Below are 20,888 nucleotides of genomic sequence, written 5' to 3' on the forward strand. Positions count from 1 at the left end.
GGGGAAGAGACTTTGTCATGGCCGGCTGGCAGTAATTCAGAGGGATTCTGTCGAATAGTAAATTAGAGAATATTTTATATCCCAAATTAAGTAGTGTGATCCCTCTGTAATTGCCACACTCCATCTGATCTCCTTTCATATATATAGGACTAGCTCCTAGAACCACTCGGCCACTGCGGCCGGCTCAGAAGGTTCCGTTCCAGCTCTCTGCCTTCGTGCTTAAACAGTTCTGCTGGAATACCGTCTGTCCCTGCCGCCTTGTTGTTTTTCAATTTCTTCATGGCAGTTTTCACTTCTTCTATATGTTGTCGTCTGGGTCCTCTTCCCCGTTCGTGTCTGTTGGATTCCCTGGTATAGTTATTCTAGGGTCGAGGAGACTATCAAAATACCTGCGCTGTCTTTCACATATTCCCTTCTCTTTACTTATGATTTCCCTGTCTCATCTTTTATTAAGCCCTTTTTACTACCAAAGGGCTTCCGTCCCGCATTCACCTCTCTATAGAATTTTCTTACTTCATTTTTGCTTCTCATGAGTTCCATTTATTTGACACTTGCTTTCATAACCACCACACATATAAACGAGAACGATCTAAATGAGCTGCTACGATACTGAAAGACTACTATAACTACTGAGAGTGAACAAAGCGCCGCGTCCTAGTGGATTTCTTGTTACATTTTACTGTGAAAACATTGCGGAATTAGCCTTGTTCCTTGTGTGAGGCTGCCGCTGAGTCACAGACATACGCCATCAATGTCAGAAAGAGTTGTACCATGTGACCTCACTAGTAATCAGCTTGCTACCCATAGCCTCACGTGAATTTAATTACCTGGGCCGCACGACAGATAATGAATTTGATGCACTACACAGGGGTGGCTATAGCATACGTGAAGCATGGATCCAGTAACTCTCAAGATGATAAATTAGCGACTTTCATCTAACGGTTAAACGAAGCAATTGTGTCTAAGAAATCCTAGTCAGAGAAGAAAGAGGGAAGTACAGAAAGAATCATGCATGCACACACTACCTTGACTGAGCACACGTTGAGTTCGAGATTGCTAATGACTGTACTTGAATCAGAAATGTCAAACCCCGATGTCGGTCTGGTTTGCGAACACTGCTGCGGTTCACAATACGGAGCGTTACCAGTGTCTCCGGGTTGCGGCGGTGGTGGATGAAAATTCTATGTCTTCTGGACTGCCTCAGAGCCCGGAATCGAAGCTCCGTCTGACCGGTCTCGTATGGAAGTAAGTTCCACAAACTGTTCCCAGCAAGAAGCAGAATTTCTAGTTGTGCGTGATTCTGAGTGTAGTGTGCCCGTCACCACTGTAAAGTCTTGTGCCACGGGAAGCGAAGGAGAGGATGTTGTTGTAGGTGGCCAACACAAATGCACAAGGGGATAAACACAATTCCTTATTTACATGAACAGATAGCTCCTACTTAAGTCCATGTCTTTTACAAAATGGCTCTGAGCACTATGGGACTCAACTGCTGAGGTCATTAGTCCCCTAGAACTTAGAACTAGTTAAACCTAACTAACCTAAGGACATCACAAACATCCATGCCCGAGGCAGGATTCGAACCTGCGACCGTAGCGGTCCTGCGGTTTCAGACTGCAGCGCCTTTAACCGCACGGCCACTTCGGCCGGCTGTCTTTTACAAGTTCATCCGTAATACACTAATGGCCATTAAAATTGCTACACCAAGAAGAAATGCAGATGATGAACGGTTATTCATTGGACAAATATATTATACTGGAACTGACATTTGATTACATTTTCACGCAATTTGGGTGCATAGATCCTGAGAAATCAGGACTTGATACGCCTGGGCATTGAGTCAAACAGAGTTTGGATGGCGTGTACAGGTACAGCTGCCCATGCAGCTTCAACACGATACCACAGTTAATCAAGAGTAGTGACTGGCGTATTGTGACGAGCCAGTTGCTCTGCCACCATTGACCAGACGTTTTCAATTGGTGAGAGATCTGGAGAATGTGCTCGCCACGGCAGCAGTCGAACATTTTCTGTATCCACAAAGGCCCATACAGGACCTGCAACATGCAGTCGTGCATTATCCTGCTGAAATGTAAGGTTTCGCAGGGATCGAATGAAGGGTAGAGCCACGGGTCGTAACACATCTGAAATGTAACGTCCACTGTTCAAAGTGCCTTCAAAGCGAACAAGAGGTGATCAAGACGTGTAACCAATGGCACCTCATACCATTACGCCGGGTGATACGCCAGTACGGCGATGACCCCTACACGCTTCCAATGTGCGTTCACCGCGATGACGCCAAACATGGATGCGACCATCGTGATGCTGTGAACAGAACCGGGATTCATCAGCAAAAATGACGTTTTGCCACTCGTGCACACAGGTTCGTCGTCGAGTACACCATCGCAGGCGCTCCTGTTTGTGATGCAGCGTGAAGGGTAACCGCAGCCACGGTCTCCGAGCTGATAGTTCATGCTGCTGCAAACGTCGTCGAACTGTTCGTGCAGATCGTTGTTGTCTTGCAAACGTCCCCATCTGTTGACTCAGGGATCGAGACGTGGTTGCACGATCCGTTACAGCCATGCGGATAAGATGCCTGTCATCTCGACTGCTAGTGATACGAGGCCGTTGGGATCCAGCACGGCGTTCCGTATTACCGTCCTGAATCCACCGATTCCATATTCTGCTAACTGTCATTGAATCTCGACAAACGCGAGCAGCAATGTCGCGATACGATAAACCGCAATCGCCATAGGCTACAATCGGACCTTTACCAAAGTCGGAAACGTGATGTTACGCATTTCTCCTCCTTACACGAGGCATCACAACAACGTTTCACCAGGCAACGCCGGTCAACTGCTGTTTGTGTATGAGAAATCGATTGGAAACTCTCCTCATGTCAGCACGTTGTAGGTGTTGCCACTGGCGCCAACCTCGTGTGAATGCTCTGAAAAGCTAATCATTTGCATATCACAGCATCTTCTTCCTGTCGGTTAAATTTCTCGTCTGTAGCACGAAATCGGTTGGAAACTCTCCTCATGTCAGCACGTTGTAGGTGTTGCCACTGGCGCCAACCTCGTGTGAATGCTCTGAAAAGCTAAGCATTTGCATATCACAGCATCTTCTTCCTGTCGGTTAAATTTCTCGTCTGTAGCACGTCATCTTCGTGGTGTAGCAATGTTAATGGGCAGTAGTGTAGTTCTCTCGCAGACAATATCTGTATCTTGCTATTATATCTAATCTGGTCCTGCTATGTACTGTCATAGCCTAAGCCCATTCTGCAACGAGTGACAGACACCAAACTGGAGCGAGAGTTAGTGACTGAAGTAGTGACTGAGGGCCTCTGGTCATGGGCGGCGATCCAACTACTTGCCGTCGAGAGGGCGTTGGCGGCGTGTTGCTTGCGAGTCTCTCTCTGGCCTCTCTCCTGATAGGCACGCTTGATTGAGCGCCTACTGTCGATCTTCGCACTACATCTATCCCAGGCGGTGTGCTGGTGTCAGCTTACACCAGCACACTGAGCATCAGAGACAGTGCCAACCAATCTGGTCTGTTCTAATATTGCGACACTCCCTCTGCCACACCCAGTTTAAACATAATGAAGCAGTTGTGTGAATTTTTAATGTTCAACACAAGAAGCTCCTGACTCTCACCGGCTATCCTATATTTCGTTTTTAGCCAACTAGGTCTTCTGCAAATACACACAGCAGTTCCTCTTCTCCAACTGCAGATTTGAATCCATATTATCCAATCGCATCAGGTCTTACTATTTTTTAATCTCTTCAGCAATCGGACAGATAACTTGGCGACAGTCTGATGGCTGGGTCTGTGTTCTTAAGCACAAAGATGGCAGATGGCATCCTATCTCATTCCACTTCAGGGATTCTATCTTTATATTGGTTCGGGTTGTGAGCATTCCAGAATGCTAACTTCCTACTGAGGGCAGGACGCAACAAAACTCTGAACCTCCACAACTACATTTAAACAGACCTTGTACTGTCTCGTTTCTGTGTTGGGTTTAATTTGTGATAGTTAAATATCTTCAACATTTTGCGGCCCTGTCAGCAACTGTATAAACATTAATTTTAATTTTAATAATGAACAGCCTCAATTGCACCGTTTACCTAGAATTTATCTAGGTTTCAGTAGGGTTCCAATACAGCACTCGTGGCTGCCAGATTGCAGTCGCAAAGTGGGCCCGAGTCAGTTCCATATAAGTTTTATAGTCTAACGATAATTTATGGATTTGTAGTTTTAGCTTGACGATGTCCACTACGGACAAATGGTAGTTACTGTTATTCTGAAGAAGGTTGACTTATCCCGACTGAAACCTAAGTAAATTCTAGGTAAACGGTGCAACTGAGGCTGTTGATTATTAAAATTAAAATTTGTGATGGCCTGCTGAAAAGTAACGCTTCTGAATTTTTAAAATAAAACGAAGGTTATTAACATTCTGCACCTTTATCCTTCATGTCTGTATGTTTATTTCTCAACTTAGTCATCCTGGATACGAATGTATTGCTCCCAATGGGAGACCGGTTTGTTGAAACTGTGACTGTAGAATGTTTGACTGTTGACTGAGCCCCAAACTCACCTACGCTTGCAGCACTTCATCACTATCAAAGTGAAGTCCTCAAAGGTGTTCTTTTTGGAAAGAGATTAAAATTGGCTGGGGCCAAGATGGAAGTGTGTGGAGGATGACTGATGACCGAGAATGGAAGGCGTCGGATTGCTGCAATGTCACAGCATCCGTGAGTGGTCTGGCATTGACATACTGGAGATCGTGTTCCACGTGTGGACGAACTCTTCTTCTGTTAGAAACTAGATTACGGCACGATGTTTCTCATTCATCTACATGGTTACTATGCACACTCCATTGTTACACGCTACAACTCGGAGCAATCTAGTAGAGGAGGGTTGTAACTTGCGTCAAAAAAGCAGAGAAATCGGCCAAATAACATGCATGACTTGCAAACCTCAACTGAATCAATATTGAAAAAAGAACGGAATGTTAAGACATTACTTTCCAGAACGCCCTCGTGGATTGGCTGAACTTTTTAATTTATTGAAATTTAATTTTGGTACCGTCAGTCATACTAATAATAAATGCATAACACTAATACACATTTATTAAGAACTGGCCGTTTCCTCACAGCTTTGTCTGCATATGCGTTTGATGGAATGTTGAACACACCTCTTCCTCCCTCTCTCTGTGTCCACTTCTTTATCCCTCTGTGAGTCCAGCTCATCCTCCCACAGCTATCTCCTCCCCCCTACTGTCTCCGTCTCGCCTACTCCTCCTTCCCCTCTCTTTCTAGATTTCCTACACCCTCTATCTTTGGCCTTACCTTCCTCCCCATCCCTCTGATCATGTGCTTCTGACCCTCTCTCTTTCCCTCTCTGCTTCCCCTTTTTTTTCTTTTCCACTTGTCCATCACCCCTCTACACCTTCCACTTGTCTCATACATCTCCCTTCCTCCCCGCTCTCTGTCGATTTCGTCCTCCCGTCACTCTGTCCATCCCCTCCTCTATGTATCTCAGTCTGTTGCCAGCCAGGCACATGCAGCCCACAGTTCAATAAAGCAGGATGATACTACTCTCACAATACATCTGTCATGCAGGGCAGACTACACCTGAAAGGTAAAGTAGGCTGATACCATTCCAATACAACATCCATATCATGCAGGGCAACATACATGTCGGAGCCTTGAAACAGTTACTTGTCCCTGACATGTAGGCTGCCTTGCAATGCAGGTTAACTGGCAGGCTGAGTCTGTTCCCACACAACATACCTGTCATGCAGGGCAGCCTATACACCAGGGGCTGGAAAAAAAAACACGTTTTCGCCCGTATATTCGGCGAATATTTACTATTTTCATGATTTACAAGAGCGAAGTGTCAGAGCATGTGCTTCCATAAGTGCCGAAACGATAAGGAATACCCTTCAATACATGATAAGAAGATTGCAGCACTGCATTGATACCAGTGGTCATCACTTCGAACACCTTCTGTAAATGGATGTTTATGCCACCTTTTTGACCTTCATTGACCTTCCAAGACTTTACTGTTGCCCATCATTGGATTCGTCTCGAGAGCCGCTCAGAAAATACGTACCAAAATATAGCATCCCATATAAAAACCAAAGTTGGCCTTCATATCTCTGACGCAATCCCACCTAGCAACAGAAAACCAATGTCATATTATGGCCCCTGCCGTACCATGCAACATTTTTCCGACAAACGTTTCAGATACTATCATACTTTCAGAGTTTTTCTAGGTGGCAATAGTTGGTGACTCACCCTGTATGATCCAGATCATTTGCATGCCCTGTGTGATGCTGCCTCAAGATATGTATACAGTTTCTAAATTGACTACGTGTGTTACTGTGTTAAACCTTAAATGTAAGATTATGAATCTCAATGAGTAGATTACCTAAGCATTTTAAATATGGCAAATAATTATATGAAATACTGAAAATCGAATTTATGTTGCCTCTGGAAGCCATTAGACTGGCAACCTGCAACTGGCATTTGGTAACTGTTTTAGCCAGTTAGGAATTTATACTGCACACAATGTTAAAATGTATGTCCCTTGTCCTTTCATGAAGTGTTGTAGAACTACCCTTCGATCTCTCTCTTTGTGTGTTCCATTAGATATTTAGAAAGATAAACTCTTCAGTTAGTGTTTTCTTCGATATATTGTTCAAATCCTTATTTGTCATTATGGTCTATCAGGACCACTACGCAAATTAAACAGGAGGATGATGTCTTCTAGGAAAGTCAAAATTTTCAACCGAAAGTCGTGGCAGGTCGTATCAAGCAAGTCCGAACCAGTCGGAAGACTGATAACAACAAAAACGCGGAGAAATATGTGACGAGATACGATACTGTTTGATTACACTGATAACAACAAAAAATGCGGATAAATATGTGAGAACATACGATACTGTATGATATTATCTGCTGCCGATGACGGAAATAGTGACAACAGTAAAATATGTATATAAACTGAAGCGTTAAGTGAAAATTTGTGCCATGACCTGGAGTCGAACCCTGGTCTTCTGCTGACTACGCAGGTGCGTTAGCCACGAAGCCACCTTGGCTCAGCGGTTCACACAACTGCGCGGATTACTCTGGCACGCCTCCCTTCTCGATCTAAATTCTCACTCCCACCCAAGCCTACTTTAAATTCCTGCTTACACACGAAGAGTCCATATACATAAAATCATATCTGTATAAGACCTGTGAAGTCTCTGAAAGCGTGTCAAAATGGTTCAACTGGTTCTGAGCACTATGGGACTTAAAATCTGTCATCAGTCCCCTAGAACTCAGAACTACTTACACTTAACTAACCTAAGGACATCAAGTGAAAGCTTATCATTTCAACTGTAAGAAGCCTTGGTCGAACCGTTCAAAGCAAACCTAATTGGATCGACAATATAAAACAAATAGTAGGAAAAGCAGATAGCAGGATGAGATTCATTGGAAATGAACGTAGTTATGCCACGTAAAAGAAGTGGTCTACAGAACTCCCATTCAACCGCTTCTTCAGGATTTCTCTTCAGACTGGGATCGATAGAAGACACAGAGAAGATCCAAAGAAGACCGGTGCATTTCGTGACAGGATCGTGTAGACAGTAAGAGGGAGAGCACTACGGAGGTGCTCAACGGGCTCCAGGTACAGGTCCTATATTGGGAGCTTTGTGCTTCACAAGGAGTTGACTGTCAAATTTCCAAGAGCACACACAACAAGAAAAGTCGGGAACATTACTTCATTTCACGAAATGTCTGTAATGAGAAAACCAAAGAAATTACCGCTCATACCAAAGTCAATAGTCATGGGTGACTGGAATTCGAGTGTAGGAAAAGGGAGAGAAGGAAACGTAGTAGGTGAATATGGATTGGGGCTAAGAAATGAAAGAGGAAGCCGCCTGGTAGAATTTTGCACAGAGCACAACTTAATCATAGCTAACACTTGGTTTAAGAATCATGATAGAAGGTTGTATACATGGAAGAACCCTGGAGATACTAAAAGGTATCAGATAGATTATATAATGGTAAGACAGAGATTTAGGAACCAGGTTTTAAATTGTAAGACATTTCCAGGGGCAGATGTGAACTCTGACCACAATCTATTGGTTATGACCTGTAGATTAAAACTGAAGAAACTGCAAAAAGCTGGGAATTTAAGGAGATGGGGCCTGGATAAACTGACTAAACCAGAGGTTGTACAGAGTTTCAGGGAGAGCATAAGGGAACAATTGACAGGAATGGGGGAAAGAAATACAGTAGAAGAAGAATGGGTAGCTTTGAGGGATGAAGTAGTGAAGGCAGCAGAGGATCAAGTAGGTAAAAAGACGAGGGCTAATAGAAATCCTTGGGTAACAGAAGAAATATTGAATTTAATTGATGAAAGGAGAAAATATAAAAATGCAGTAAATGAAGCAGGCAAAAAGGAATACAAACGTCTCAAAAATGAGATCGACAGGAAGTGCAAAATGGCTAAGCAGGGATGGCTAGAGGACAAATGTAAGGATGTAGCGACTTATCTCACTAGGGGTAAGATAGATACTGCCTACAGGAAAATTAAAGAGACCTTTGGAGATAAGAGAACCACTTGTATAAACATCAAGAGCTCAGATGGAAACCCAGTTCTAAGCAAAGAAGGGAAAGCAGAAAGGTGGAAGGAGTATACAGAGGGCCTATACAAGGGCGATGTACTTGAGGACAATATTATGGAAATGGAAGAGGATGTAGATGAAGATGAAATGGGAGATACGATACTGCGTGAAGAGTTTGACAGAGCACTGAAAGACCTGAGTCGAAACAAGGCCCCCGGAGTAGACAACATTCCATTGGAACTACTGACGGCCTTGGGAGAGCCAGTCCTGACAAAACTCTACCATCTGGTGAGCAAGATGTATGAAACAGGCGACATACCCTCAGACCTCAAGAAGAATATAATAATTCCAATCCCAAAGAAAGCAGGTGTTGACAGATGTGAGAATTACCGAACAATCAGTTTAATAAGCCACAGCTGCAAAATATTAACACGAATTCTTTACAGACGAATGGAAAAACTAGTAGAAGCCGACCTCGGGGAAGATCAGTTTGGATTCCGTAGAAATACTGGAACACGTGAGGCAATACTGACCTTACGACTTATCTTAGAAGAAAGATTAAGGAAAGGCAAACCTACGTTTCTAGCATTTGTAGATTTAGAGAAAGCTTTTGACAATGTTGACTGGAATACTCTCTTTCAAATTCTAAAGGTGGCTGGGGTAAAATACAGGGAGCGAAAGGCTATTTACAATTTGTACAGAAACCAGATGGCAGTTATAAGAGTCGAGGGACATGAAAGGGAAGCAGTGATTGGGAAGGGAGTAAGACAGGGTTGTAGCCTCTCCCCGATGTTATTCAATCTGTATATTGAGCAAGCAGTAAAGGAAACAAAAGAAAAATTCGGAATAGGTATTAAAATCCATGGAGAAGAAATAAAAACCTTGAGGTTCGCCGATGACATTGTAATTCTGTCAGAGACAGCAAAGGACTTGGAAGAGCAGTTGAACGGAATGGATGGTGTCTTGAAGGGAGGATATAAGATGAACATCAACAAAAGCAAAACGAGGATAATGGAATGTAGTCGAATTAAGTCGGGTGATGTTGAGGGTATTAGTTAGGAAATGAGACACTTAAAGTAGTAAAGGAGTTTTGCTATTTGGGGAGCAAAATAACTGATGATGGTAGAAGTAGAGAGGATATAAAATGTAGACTGGCAATGGCAAGGAAAGCGTTTCTGAAGAAGAGAAATTTGTTAACATCGAATATAGATTTAAGTGTCAGGAAGTCGTTTCTGAAAGTATTTGTATGGAGTGTAGCCATGTATGGAAGTGAAACATGGACGATAAATAGTTTGGACAAGAAGAGAATAGAAGCTTTCGAAATGTGGTGCTACAGAAGAATGCTGAAGATTAGATGTATAGATCACATAACTAATGAGGAGGTACTGAATAGGATTGGGGAGAAGAGGAGTTTGTGGCACAACTTGACCAGAAGAAGGGATCGGTTGGTAGGACATGTTCTGAGGCATCAAGGGATCACCAATTTAGTATTGGAGGGCAGCGTGGAGGGTAAAAATCGCAGGGGGAGACCAAGAGATGAATACACTAAGCAGATTCAGAAGGATGTAGGTTGCAGTAGGTACTGGGAGATGAAGAAGCTTGCACAGGATAGAGTAGCATGGAGAGCTGCATCAAACCAGTCTCAGGACTGAAGACCACAACAACAACAACCAAAGTCTAGGGGTAGCGTCTTTGATTGGTAATCAAAACGTCCCTGGTCTCGGGTTCAAGCCCCGCCACTGCTTAAATGTTGAATAAAAATCGTCTGCAATGGTAGCTGAAGACTTCCGGCACAATAAGTCAACCACTGTCTGCAAACGACCTTATCAAAGAGGGAGGAGGAGCGGACAGAGGTTCAGGGCACTCTCCTGCCTTTGAAGTGGGAAATTGACCCTAAAAGGCGGAAGACTCAGCAGTGATCAATGGCACGAGGAAGCAGAAGGTAATGGAAACCACCGCGTTAAAGACACATTACGTGTATTCACAGGACATATGGCTTGCAACGGGAAACGTGTCATGATGATCTCTCCATTGGCAAAAGATTCCGGAGCAGTCCCCCATTCGAATCTCCGTAAGGGGATTGCCAAGGGGAAGGAGACCACGAGGAAAAGATCCAATAACCAACGAAAGGATAACGTTCTACTAGTCGGGGCTTGGAATGTCAGAAGTTTGAACGTGGTAGGGAAACTTGAAACGAAAAATGCCAAGGCGCAATCTACACTCATGCTCATAAATTAAGGATAATGCTGATACAGGGTAAACAACGCACTGGTGGACGGTTTGCGGGTTTAAATCACCTCAGGGTATAATCATGCGGTGCATTTGACCTGCGGTCGTCGCACGGTGGCGCTGGCAGCAGTCCACATACGCAGACGTGTATTGGTGCATGTCAGCGTACAGTGCAGAGGGTAAGTGTGCAGACGTTTTCAGATGTGCTAATGGTGACTGTATGTTGAAAATGACTCAAAGAACACATAGTGATGACGTTATGAGGGGTAGAATACTAGGGCGACTGGAGGCTGGTCCAACACAGCAGGTCGTGGCACGGGCCCTCCGTGTGCCACAAAGTGTGATCTCAAGATTATGGAAACGATTCCAGCAGACAGGAAACGTGTCCAGGCGCTACAGTACGGGACGTCCACAGTGTACAACACCACAAGAAGACCGATATCTCACTATCAGTGCCTGCAGACGACCACGGAGTACTGCAGGTAGCCTTGCTCGGGACCTTACCGCAGCCACTGGAACAGTTGTCTCCACACAGTCTACAGACCACTGAACAGACATGGTTTATTCGCCTGGAGACCTGCAAGGTGCATTCCACTGACCCCTGGTCACAGGAGAGCCCGTAAAGCCTGGTGTCAAGAACACAGTACATGGTCATTGGAACAGTGGTCCCAGGTTATGTTCACGGACGAGTCCAGGTATAGTCTGAATAGTGATTTTCGCCGGTTTTTCATCTGGCTTGAACCAGGAACCAGATACCAACCCCTTAATGTCCTTGAAAGGGACCTGTATGGAGGTCGTGGTTTGATGGTGTGGGGTGGGACTATGATTGGTGCACGAACACCCTTGCATGTCTTGGACAGAAGAACTGTAACAGGTCATGTGTATCGGGACGTCATTTTTGCACCAGTATGTCCGCCCTTTCAGGGGTGCAGTGGGTCCCACCTTCCTCCTGATGGATGATAACGCACGGCCCCTCCGATCTGCCATCGTGGAGGAGTACCTTGAAACAGAAGATAACAGTCGAATGGAGTGGCCTGCCTGTTCTCCAGACCTAAACCCCATCGAGCACGTCTGGGATGCTCTCGGTCGACGTATCGCTACACGTCTTCAAACCCCTAGGATGCTTCAGGAGCTCAGGCAGACATTGGTGCAATAATAGGAGGCTACACCGCAGCAGTGCTCGACCACATGGTCCAGAGTATGCCAACCCGTTGTGCGCTCTGTGTACGTGTTCATGGTGATCATATCCCATTTTGATGCCGGGGTACATGCGCAGGAAACAGTGGCGTTTTGTGGCACATGTGTTTCGAGACTGTTTTCTCAGCTTATCACCAATACCGTGGACTTACAGATCTGTGCCGTGTGTGTTCCCTATGTGCCTGTGCTATTAACGCCAGTTTTGTGTAGTGCCACGTTGTGTGATACCAAATTCTGCAGTTATCCTTAATTTATGAATATGAGTATAGATACGGAGGCAGTCGGTGAAGTGAAATGGAAAGAAGACAAGGATTTCGGGTCAGAAGGGTAAACGCAACAGTAGCAGAAAATGCTGTGACGGGAGTAGGAGTCATTATGAGTCCGAAGATAAGGTAGGGAGTGAGCTACTCGCAACAGTTCAGTGATAGGGTTTCTCTCATTAGGATAGACAACAAACCAACACCGACAGCAACGCTTCAGGTATACATGCCAACGTCGCCGAAGATAGACAAAGAAAGTAAATAAGGATACTGAACGGGTAATTGAGTACGTAAGGGGAGATGAAAATTTAGGAGCCATGGAGGATTGGAATGCGGTTGTAGGGGAACGAGTAGAAGAAAGAGCTACAGGAGAACATGGGTTCGGTACCAGGAACAAGAGTGGAGGAAGACTAATTGAGTTTTGCAACAAATTTTGAGATGGTAACAGCGAATACTTTGCTGAAGAAGGACAGGAGATACAGGTAGATTTCAGTTAGATATCGTCATGATCAGGCAGAGATTCCAAAATCAGATATTGCATTGTAAGTTGTACCCAGGATCGAATATAGACTCAGACCACAATTTAGTAATGATGAAGAGTAGGTTGAAGTTTAAGAGACTAGTTAGGAAGAATGAATGCGCAAATAAATGGGATATGGAAGTACTAAGGAATGAAAAGCATGAAGTTCTTTGAGGCTATAGATACGGCGATAATGACTACAGCACACAGTTCAGTTGAAGGTAAATGGACATTTCTAAAAAGGACAATCACAAAAGTCGGAGAGAAAAACGTGCAAGCAAGGAAACTGTGAAGAAACCATGGATAACGAAATAAATACTTCTGATCGAAGAAAGAAGGAAATACAAAAATATTAAGGGAAATTCATGAATACAGAAATAATTCATTTGGGAATGAAATAAACAGGAAATGCATGGAAGCTATGGCGAAATGGCTTCATGAAAAATCTGAAGAAATCGAAAAGGAAACGATTATCGGATGGACTGACTCGGTCTTTAGAAACGTTAAAGCAACCTTTAGTGAAATTAAAAGCTAGGGCAGTAACATTGAGGGTGTTATGAGAAATGACAAGTGCGAGAATTATGGTGCAATCAGCTTAACAGCTCATGAATCCAAGATGCCGTCAAGAATAATACACATAAGTATGGAAAAGAAAACTGAGGATCTGTTATATGACGAACAGTCTGACTTTGGGAAAGGCAAAGGCACCAGAGAGTCGCGTTTGACATTCCAGTTGATAATAGAAGCAAGACTGAAGAAACTGGAGAAACTAGTCGACAATGTAAAGTGGTGCAAGGTGTTCGAAATCCTGAGAAATATAGAGGGAAGCTAAAGGTAAAGATGGGCAGTATACACTATGGTCAAGAACCAAGAGGGAACAATAAGAGTGGAAGAACACGAACGAAGTGCGCGGATTAAAAAAGGTGTATGGCTGGGATGTAGTCATTCGCCCCTGTTGTTCAATCTGTACGTCGAAGAAGCAGTGACGGAAATAAAGAAACGGTTCAAGAGTTGGGTTAGAATTCAAGGTGAAAGCATATGAATGACAAGATTCACTAATGACATTGCTATCCTGAATGAAAGTGAACAAGTATTACAGTTACAGTCTAATGAAAGTAGTATATGGATTGTGAAGGAAGACGAAAGTAATGAGAACTAGCAGAAATAACAGCGGGAAACTTAACAATTGAGGATAACAAAGTAGATAAAATTAAGGAATTCCACTATCTAGGCAGCAAAATAACCAATGATGAAGGAAGCAAGAAGGATATAAAAACCTGACTAGCACTGGAAAAAAGAGCATTCCTGGGGAAAGAAAGTCTGCTGGTATATAGACCACAATTTGAGGAAGAAATTTCTGAGAACGTACGTTGGAGCACAGCATTTTTTGGTAGCGCAACATGGACTGTGGGAAAACCGGAACAGAAGGGAATCGAAGATTTTAAGATGCGGCGGTACAGAAGAACGTTGAAAATTAGGTAGACTGATAAGGTAAGAAATGAAGAGGTTCCCAGCAAAAAAGTCGAGGGAAGGCATATATGAAAACACTGACAACAAGAAGGGACAGGGTGACAGGACATATGTTGAGACATCGTGGAATAACTTTATAGTACTAGAGGGAGCTGTAGCGGGTAAAAACTGTAGAGGAAGACATAGATTGGAATACATCCAGCAAATAATTGAAGATGTAAGTTGCAAGTGCTATTGTGAGAAGAGGAGGTTGGCGCAGGAGAAGAATTCGTGGCGAGCCGTATCAAACCTATCAGAAGACTGAAGATAAAAAGAACCAAGGCCAAGTGGCAATCGTATTCAAATTTAGAATTCCAAGAATGGAAGATGTACGGAAGTGAAACGTGGACAGTAAATAGTTTGAGCAAGAAGAGAATAGAAGCTTTCGAAATGTGGTGCTACAGAAGAATGCAGAGGATTAGAAGGGTAGATCACATAACTAATGATGAAGTATTGAATAGAATTGGGGAGAAGAGGAGTTTGTGGCACAACTTGACAAAAAGAAGTGACCGGTTAGTAGGACATGTTCTGAGGCATCAAGGGATCACCAATTTAGCATTGGAGGGCAGCGTGGAGGGTAAAAATCGTAGAGGGAGACCAAGAGATGAATACACTAAGCAGATTCAGAAGGATGTAGGTTGCAGTAAGTACTGGGAGATGAAGAAACTTGCACAGGATAGGGTAGCATGGAGAGCTGCATCAAACCAGTCTTAGGACTGAAGACCACAACAACAACAAACAAGAATGGAAGAGAAAAAATTAGATGAAAGCGATACAAGAAGTGCCTTATGCCACATACCATGAGGCATTTCTACGTGCTTGGATATCTGCACGATATTAGGCAGGTGTACCAGTTTCTTTCGGTCTTCAGTGTATAATGTATAATGTGGCCCATAGTAGAACCATAGCAGATGATTGTCCAATATAATCGGTCATCACTTGGGATTCTGCTAGTGATGGCTCATTGAAATAACACGAGGGACCGACCGCAGGTAATTCATTTTTTGTATCGTGCAGTGTCTAAGGTAAGCCTGTGGGAACCCCATAGGCTTGCGATCATGGCATTGACACCATTTAGTAACTCGCATTTACTTTTGAATGGAGACAGATATCAGTGCCACTGCCATGTCAAAAATGCTTTTGTACTTTTAGCTATATCTCGCTCGCAATAATGTAAGCTAGTTGCTATCAAACTTTTTTACTACAAGTGAAACGTCCCCTTTAAACAATGATACACGACTGTGCTTAAACTGACACACAGTATTTTTTTTAGCGCAACGCAATCTGACTTTCAAAAAATCCCTACGAAAGAAAGGCCCTGACTAACATTAAACTATACCTTTTACAAATCACTTACCTCACAAAAATCTTCGCTACTCAAGCTACTGCAATACAGCGAGCGCCACTACTGCCAGCTAAATAAAAGATTCAAACTACTGAAGGCACTAACTACTGATTCTCTACAAGGACTGCAGTGGGTCTGCACCTCTGATGGCCCACCAGTACCGTAATCTCTACAAGGACTACAGTGGGTCTGCATCTTTGATGACCCACCAGTACCATTATCTCTACAAGGACTACAGTGAGTCTGCGTCTTTGCTGACTCACCAGTACCATTATTTCTACAAGGACTGCAGTGGGTCTGCGCCTCTGGTGGCCCACCAATACCGTAATCTCTACCAGGACTACAGTGGGTCTGCTCTGTGATGACCTACCAAACGATATTCTTCAAAACTTCGATTGACTCCGCTGTGGGTTTGCTCTGTTGTGGCCCATTACCTGTCAGCATGTCAAGAGTCAGCGCTGTCTTTCTGTTGGAAGGACAACACTACTTCTTCAAGACTGCATGGAAATCCACTACTTCTGTGTGCAATTTCTTTTACTAATGAGACTTTGTGAAAAAAAACCCAACTGTAATTACTATTATGATGAATGATCAGGACTATCTTTATGGACTGTGAGAAAATTTTAGCTTTTGACCAACATTGTATCAATAAGTGTGTGCATTTGATTTCTTTGTTATTGTAATTACGTTTATGAAAAATTTTAACAAATATGTATTGCCCAGTGCACAAAACAATTTGTAAAATTTTTTGTGGGGAGCATTGGGGCTATGTAAGTAGACTGTTTAGGTTTTTTTATTGGTAACGCCACCTCTGTATGAAAATCACTGGCTGTGCTGTGTGCAGTCTGTGGCTGCTTTGCATTGTTGTAATACTCGCCATTGTAGTGTTAGGCAGCTGGCTGTGAACAGCGCGTAGCGTTGCGCAGTTGGAGGTGAGCCGCCAGCAGTGATGGATGTGGGGAGAGAGATGGCGGAGTTTTGAAATTTATCATGAACTGCTATATATATATATATATGATGATATTAAGGTAAATACATTGTTTGTTCTCTATTAATATTTTTCATTTGCTAACTATCCCTATCAGTAGTTAGTGCCTTCAGTAGTTTGAATCTTTTATTTAGCTGGCAGTAGTGGCGCTCGCTGTATTGCAGTAGCTTGAGTAGCGAAGATTTTTGTGAGGTAAGTGATTTGTAAAAGGTATAGTTTAATGTTAGTCAGGGCCTTTCTTTCGTAGGGATTTTTTGAAAGTCAGATTGCGTTGCGCTAAAAAAGTACTGTGTGTCAGTTTAAGCACAGTCGTGTATCATTGTTTAAAGGGGACGTTTCACAAGCTTTGTAAATAAAGTGCACGTGATTGGCAAATACCATCATTTCACAGTCAGTATTACGAATTATGAATAGTTAAATGGTTTATTAAGAAGCTGGGGGGCTACACTTCCATGTGTACAAAATTCACATTTTTTAACCACAAATTTATTTATGAATCGCTTGAGGACGTTACGGAACTAAAAAAACCATGTGAACCGAAAAGTAGGCGTTTTATTTTTTCACAAGAAAAGTAAACCTTCTAAGGAAAACAACACGTTCAGACGTGGAATAGTCTTATTTACCACCATAAGTTTTTAGAATGTGATAATCGGAGTTGTGGATTTTCCCCTTTTTTGTGTCCCGCCGAGCAGCGAAGGTGCAGCGTAAATGCAACAAGACATCCGTCGAGCAGCGAGATACCATGTGCCTCCAGAATAGTACCTCTAAATCCAGAACAACAACAATAACAAGAATACTGGTAGAGCAACGTCTACAAACTTTGGTTCTGAAGATGCCTTTTCAAAAATAGGAGCGAAACGCATATGGCACGAAAAAAATGTTTAATTCACTTGTAGTAAGACTCTGATTACATGGAAATTATCATAATAATATGAGCCGGTGGTTTGTGGCGCCGAGCTGGTGTCCAAGAGCGTCCCAGATGCGTTCCGTCGGTTTCATATCAAGCGAATTTGGCAGCGAAGACATCAGTGGGAATCCATAATCTTTATGCTCAAAACACTGTAGCACAGTTCTGCCCTTATGAGATGGACATTTATCGTGCTAGTACATCCACGGCACGTGGTGAGCAATAACGCTGACATACTCCATAGCTGTCATAATGCCTGCAGTTACAACAAACAAGTTCCACAGAAGTCCAGGTGAATATCCCCATAGCATGATACTGCCTCCAACGGCCTTCACCCCTGGTGTGATGCGTGTTACCAGCAGGAGTTCACCTGGATGAAGAGGTGACCAGACGGAACCAGACCTGGTGTAACAAGAAACACGGTTCACCTGATTAAGCAACACTTTTTTCTATGGACCTACCGTGAAATCTCGATGATCCGATGTCCATTGCAATCGCCATGGTTGATCTCGTTGGGTCAACTTGGCAACACAGTAGGGTCCTCTGCTGCAGAGCCTGATGTTCAGTAATGTGCGCTGGACAGATTGCTCTGTAACACCCGTGACTCCACCAGTACTGTACCCTTTCGTCAGATCTGCCACAGATTGCCGTCTGTCCTGCTTCACAAAGTGGCAAAGCCTCCAACCTACATGTGCTGTGATGAGGCGTGAATTTCTAAATCCATGCTGTGTACTCTTGATACCACTGTCTTTAAAGCGTTTGCACAGGTGCTGACGGCAGTAGCTTGTGAATACCCGACCATCTTCGCCATTTCCGAGATTCTCGCTCCCAGTCAGTGGGCCAATAAAATTCCGCTCTTTATCAAAGTAGATTGAAGTGGTCGACTTCCCCATTTGCGTTCCGCATCGTCGCTAGAATGATTCCCCATTAGTTTTCGTTCTGCTTCTACATTGTGTTATGGGTACAGGGTCAGATATTGTGACCATTGATACCCTAATATGTAGCCACGTCGGTGTGTTAGTTATTTTTCCTCTACATCCAACAGTCTTGCCGCAAACATGTCACGTAATTTACATCTACATCTACATCTACATCGATACTCTCCAAATCACATTTGAGTGCCTGGCAGAGGGTTCATCGAACCACCTTCACAATTCTCTATTATTCCAATCTCGTATAGCGCGCAAAGAATGAACACCTATATCTTTCCGTACGAGCTCTGATTTCCCTTATTTTATCGTGGTGATTTTTCCTTCCTATGTAGGCCGGTGTCAACAAAATATCTTCGCATTCGGAGGTGAAGGCTGGTGATTGGAATTTCGTGAGAAGATTCCGTCGCAATGAAAAACGCCTTTCTTTTAATGATGTCCAGCCCAAATCCTGTATCATTTCGGTGACACCCTCTTCCTTATTTCGCGATAATACAAAACGTGCTGCCTTTCTTTGACTTTTTTGATGTACTCCGTCAGCCCTATCTGGTAAGGATCCCACACCGTGCAGCAGTATTCTAAAAGAGGACGGACAAGCGTAGTGTAGGCAGTCTCCTTAGTAGGTCTGTTACATTTTCCAAGTGTCCTGCCAATAAAACGCAGTCTTTGGTTAGCCTTCCCCGCAACATTCCCTAAGTGTTCCTTCCAATTGAAGTTGTTCGTAATTGTAATACCTAGGTATTTAGTTGAATTTACGGCTTTTAGATTAGACCGATTTATCGTGTAACCGAAGTTTGGGTTCCTTTTAGCACTCATGTGGATGACCACACACTTTTCGCTACTTAGGGTCAACTGCCACTTTTCGCATCATTCAGATAACTTTTCTAAATCCTTTTGCAGTTTGTTTTGATCTTCTGATGATATTATTAGTCGATAAACGACAGCGTCATCTGCAAGCAACCGAAGACGGCTGCTCAGATTGTCCCCCAAATCGTTTATATAGATAAGGAACACCAAAGGGCCTATAACACTGTCTTGGGGAACGACAGAAATCACTTCTGTTTCACTCGATGACTTTCCATCAATTACTACGAACTGTGACCTCTCTGACAGGAAATCACAGATCCAGTCACATAACTGAGGCGATACTCCATAAGTAAGCAATTTCACTACGAGCCGCTTGTGTGGTACAGTGTCAAAAGCCTTCCGGAAATCCAGAAATACGGAATCGATCTCAAATCCCTTGTCAATAGCACTCAACACTTCATATGAATAGAGAGCTAGTTGTGTTTCACAGGTACAATGTTTTCTAAACCCATGTTGACTGTGTGTCAATAGACCGTTTTCTTCGAGGTAATTTATAATGTTCGAAGCAATATAGGTTCCAAAATCCTGCTGCATATCGACGTCAACGATATGGGCCTATAAATTAGTGGATTACTCCTACTACCTTTCTTGAATATTGGTGTGACCTGTGCAACTTTCCAGTTTTGGGGTACGGATCTTTCGTCGAGCGAACGATTGTATATGATTGTTAAGTATGGAGCTAATGCATCAGCATACTCCGAAAGGAACCTAACTGGTATACAGTCTGAACCAGAAGACTTGCTTTTATTAAGTGATTTAGGTTGCTTCACTACTCAGAGGATATTTACTTCTACGTTACTCATGATGTCAGCTGTTCTCGATTCGAATTCTGGAATATTTACTTCGTCTTCTTTTGTGAAGGCATTTCAGAAGGCTGTGTTTAGTAACTCTGCTTTGGCAGCAATGCCTTCGGTAGTATCTCCATTGCTATCGCGCATACTTCACATACGACCAGAATCGCTTTTGATTTTCTGCCAGGTTTCGAGAGAAAGTTTCTTTGTGGAAACTGTTGTAAGCATCTCGCATTGAAGTCCGCACTAAATTTCGAGCTTCTGTAAAAGATCGCCAATCTTGGGGATTTTGCGTCTGTTTAAATTTGGCATGTTTATTTCGTTGTTCAAAAAATGGTTCAAATGGCTCTGAGCACTATGGGACTTAACATCTATGGTCATCAGTCCCCTAGAACTTAGAACTACTTAAATCTAACTAACCTAAGGACATCACACAACACCCAGTCATCACGAGGCAGAGAAATTTCGTTGTTTCTGCAACAGTGTTCTAACCCGTTTTGTGTACCAAAGAGGATCAGTTCCGTCGTTTGTTAATTTATTTGATATAAATCTCTCAAATGCTGCTGATACTATTTCTCTGAATTTAAGGAAGGCGTCAAGTGAATTTTTATCTGCTTTTTTGAATAGGTATATTTATCGGTTATTTTTCGAGGATTTGTGTATTACAATATTCAATCTTCCTACGACAGCCCTGTGTTCACTAATCCCTGAATCGGTTTTGATGCTCGTTAT

Source organism: Schistocerca nitens, chromosome 10, assembly GCF_023898315.1.
Source record: "Schistocerca nitens isolate TAMUIC-IGC-003100 chromosome 10, iqSchNite1.1, whole genome shotgun sequence".
NCBI classification, from domain to species: domain Eukaryota; kingdom Metazoa; phylum Arthropoda; class Insecta; order Orthoptera; family Acrididae; genus Schistocerca; species Schistocerca nitens.